Source organism: Castor canadensis, chromosome 2 (assembly GCF_047511655.1).
Source record: "Castor canadensis chromosome 2, mCasCan1.hap1v2, whole genome shotgun sequence".
In the NCBI taxonomy this organism is placed as follows: domain Eukaryota; kingdom Metazoa; phylum Chordata; class Mammalia; order Rodentia; family Castoridae; genus Castor; species Castor canadensis.
In genome coordinates, this window is record NC_133387.1 from 117766131 (window position 1) to 117770581 (window position 4451).

General features: G+C 33.9%; 1 non-coding gene across 1 annotated transcript; it reads right to left on the minus strand.

Moving 5' to 3' along the window:
* Positions 1-4041: 4041 nt before the first annotated feature.
* Positions 4042-4167, minus strand: LOC141421072 (small nucleolar RNA SNORD22). Its single transcript, XR_012445760.1, has one exon. It is a non-coding gene; the product is annotated as a small nucleolar RNA SNORD22 (small nucleolar RNA).
* Between the last annotated feature and the right edge of the window lie 284 nt (positions 4168-4451).

The window sequence follows — 4451 nt, forward strand, 5'->3', positions numbered from 1 at the left end:
GTATATCCCCAGGAGTGGGATTACAGGATCATATGGCAGGTCTATGTTTGGATTTTTAAGAAGTCTCCAAATTTTTTTCCAGAGTGGTTGCACCAGCTTGCATTCCCACCAGCAGTGTACAAGGTGTTCTTTTCTCCACACATCCTTGTCAACAAATGTTGTTGGTAGTGTTTTTGATGATGGCTATTCTAACAGGGGTGAGGTGGAATCTTAGCGTGGTTTTGATTTGCATTTCCTTTATGGACAGAGATGGTGAGCATTTTTTCATGTGTTTTTTGGCCATTTGGATTTCTTCCTTTGAAAAAGTTCTGTTTAGTTCAGTTGCCCATTTCTTTATTGGTTCATTGATTTTAGGAGAGTTTAGTTTTTAAGTTCCCTGTATATTCTGGTTATCAGTCCCTTGTCTGATGTATAGCTGGCAAATATTTTCTCCCACTTTGTGGTGGTCTTTCAGTTTAGAGACCATTTCTTTTGTTGTGCAGAAGCTTTTTAATTTTATGAGGTCCCATTTATCTATGCTATCTCTTAGTTGCTGAGCTGCTGGGGTTCTATTGAGGAAGTCCGTGCCTATACCTATTTGTTCCAGAGTGTTTCCTGCTCCTTCCTGTAGTAACTTCAGAGTTTCAGGTCTGATATTTAGGTCTTTGACCCATTTTGAGTTGATACTAGTACACAGTGATAGACATGGATCTAGTTTCAGTTTCTTGCAGATGGGTAACCACTTTTCCCAGCAACATTTGTTAAAGAGGCTGTCTTTTCTCCATCGTATATTTTTGTCATCTTTGTCAAAAATGAGGTGGGTATAGTTGTGTAGATTCATGTCTGGGTCCTCTATTCTGTTCCACTGGTCTTCATGTCTGTTTTTCTTCCAGTACCAAGCTGTTTTAATTACTATTGCTTTGTAATATAGTTTGAAGTTAGATATTGTGATACCTTCAACATTACTCTTTTTGCTGAGTATTTCCTTGGCTATTCACAGTCTCTTGTGTTTCCAAATGAATTTTAGCGTAGATTTTTCAATCTCTGTGATGAAAGTCATTGGGATTTTGATGGGCATTGCATTAAATATGTAGATTACTTTCGGTATTATAGCCATTTTTACTATATTGATTCTATCAATCCATGAGCACAGGAGATCCTTCCATCTTCTGTAGTCTTCCTTAATCTCTTTCTTCAGGAGTTTATAATTCTCTTTGTAGAGGTCATTCACATCCTTTGTTAAATTTACTCCTAGGTACTTGATTTTTTTTTTGAGACTATTGTGAGTGGAATTGTTTCCATGTATTCCTTCTCATTTTGTTCATTGTTGGTGTATAGAAATCTAATGATTTTTGTAGGTTAATTTTGTATCCTGCCACCTTACTGTAGCTGTTTGTGGTGTCTAAGAGTTTTTGGGTAGAGTTTTTTGGGTCTTTAAGTTATAGGATCATATTATCTGCAAATAAGCATGTTTTGACAGTTTCTCACTATTACTCTTTCTTATCTCTGTGACCCCTCACCCCTGTCTCTTTTTTTTTTAATAGTTGTTAGTGATGCATAGATGGGCTTTGATGGTATTTACCACCCATCACCTTCTCCTTGTCCTCTCCCCCCTCCTGCTTGTCCTCAATTAGTCACACACTTACATTCATGATATCTATGTATTTATGCTTAAATATACACATATATAATATATATTAGGTCTAGATTCTTCATATGAAAGAAAATGTGATGTATGTCTTTCTGAACCTGGCTTTTTCCCCTTAACATTATGAGCTCCAGTTCCATTCATTATTCTGAAAAAGACATTATTTTATTCCTTGTTATGATTTAATAATACTTCATTATGTATATATACCACATTTTCTTTATCCATTCATCTGCTGATGGCCACCGAGGTTAATTTCATAGCTTGGCTCTTGTGAATAGTGCTTTAACAAACATGGGTGTGCAGGTGTCTCTATTGTGTCCTGACTAACTTTCTTTCATATGTATGTATAAAATGTGTTTGTGTATAGATATACGAATATATATATACACACATATGTATATATACACCTATATATATATACATATATATACACACACACACATATATATATATATCTCCAAGAGTATAGAAAGATCATATGATGGTTGTAATATTAGTTTTTTGAGAAACTTCCATACTTATTTCCATTGTGGTTGCACTAATTGATACTTCCGCCAACACTCTTGCAGCATTTGTCATTGTTTGTTTTCTTGATGATTGACAATCTAACTGTGGTGTGATGGAATTTCAATGTTGATTTTACTTGTATTTCATTTATGGCTAGGGATGTTGAACATTTTTTATGTATTTATAGTCCATTTGGTTGTCTGTTTTTGAGAATTGTCAGTTCAGCTCATTTGTCAGTTTATTAGATTATTTGGTTTTTTGGTCCTTAATTTTCCAAGTGCTTTGTATATTCTGCATATTAATCCTTTGTCCAATGATGAGCTTACAATTTTTCTCCCACTTTATGAGTTATGTTTTGATTCTTGCAATTGTTTCCTTTGCTGTGTAGAAAATTTTGATGAAATCCCATTTGTCATTCCTTGCTCTTACTTTCTGAGCTATTGGAGTCTTACTCAGAAAGGCATTATGTACATATGCTTGATCTTGCAGTGTTTTCCCACAGAAGTTTCAAAGTTTCAGGTATTACAGTAAGGTATTTGAACCATTTTGAATTGATTTTTTTGTATAAAACAAGAGACGGGGTCTAGTTTCAGTCTTTCATCAATGTTTTATAGTTTTCATTGTAGAGGGCTTTAATCTCCTTAGTTAAGTTTATTTCTAGGTCTTTTATTTTTTAACTGTTGTGCTGGATGGGGGTACACGGTGGCACTTATGCAAGTTCTTACAATTCTTACAATGTATCAAATATATTGTACTTGAAATCTCCTCCTCCATGTTCTCCTTTATTTCCCTCTCTCCTGATTCCTGGAATAGTTTCAACAGGTATCAGTTTTGCATATATATACATATGTACAAAGTTTTGCACCATATGTATTCACCCTCCTACCCCTTTTACCTACCACTTCTCCCTTCCCACAGGTACTAACACCCCCAAACTCCACTGTAGGCAGGACCTGTTCTGTGCTCCTATTCTCTGATTTTGTTGAAGAAAATAGAAAAAGGAAAAATAAATTTAAAAAAGACAGACTTTTGAGTTTTATGAATGTGTTGTTTTCCTAATTTCTTTCCCAGCCTGTTCATAATTGATATATAGAAAAGCTACTGCTTTTTGAATTTGAATTTGTATCCTGCTACTTTGCTGAAAGTGTATATGTATGTTATCTAAGGGGTTTTTGGATGAGTCTTTAGAATATTTTAAGTATAGGACCATATCACCTGCAAATAGGGGTAATTCAATTTCTTCTGTTTTTTTTTTTTATCACTTTTTTTTCCTTCTCATATGTTATTGCTCTGACCAAGAATTCAAGACTCTATTAATACAGATTGGAATGATTACTCTTGTTTCCTGATTTTAGAGGGAATGCTTTTGTTCTTGTGCTTTTAATACAAGGTTGGCTCTGGGCTTGTCATATATTCTCTCCATTGTGTTGAAGAATATTTTTTCTATTCCTAGTTTCTTCAGGCCTTTATCATGAGGGGATGTTGAATCTTATCAAAGGGTTTTTCTGCAAATATTGAGTTAATCATGTGATTTTTGTGCTTAGGTCTATTGATATGCTGTATTACCTTTGTTGATTTGAATGTATTCAGCCTTCCTTGTACCCCTGGAATGAAACCAATTTGATCATGTTATATAAACTTTTTAATGTTTTGTTGAATTAGGTTTGCAATATTTTAATGAGCATTTTTTTTAAAGAAAAAGCAGTTTTATGAACAGATGAAAATAGCAGTATGCTAACTTGAAGACCTAGGTTGTATAAGGAAAGATTTGAAAATTCTCTTTTTTATCTTATCCAGCCTTGGAGACATAATTGCATTTATACACACTTTGTTCTTTTTTGTAAAGAACCCACAGGTTTCAACAGCAATGGTTCTTTCCTTTCCCATGTACAGAAATTCTCATGATCCCTCAGACAATTCTTTCTGGAAAAAAATTTCCTCTTTTTCTCCAGCCAGCCCTAGTGGGCTCACCTTTACTGGCTCTTGTACTAGGGCAGGAATTAAGTCATGTGACTGTTTCTTCATAGGGAATTAAAAATTATTGAGCATTTTTGTGTCTATTTGTATTAAAGAAATTAGTAACTTAATCTTTTTCTGTTGTGTAACATGATAATGGCCTTTTTAAATGACTTTGGTATCATTCCTTCCTTTTGTATTTTTGAGAATAGTTTGAGGAGCATGTGTGTCATATTTTTATATGTAAGATAAAATTCAATAGTGTATCTGTTCGGTCCTGGGCTTTTTGTTTGTTTGTTTCTTTGGAGACTATTATTATTTAAATCTGTTTGTTCATTACAGATCTTTTAAGTTTTTA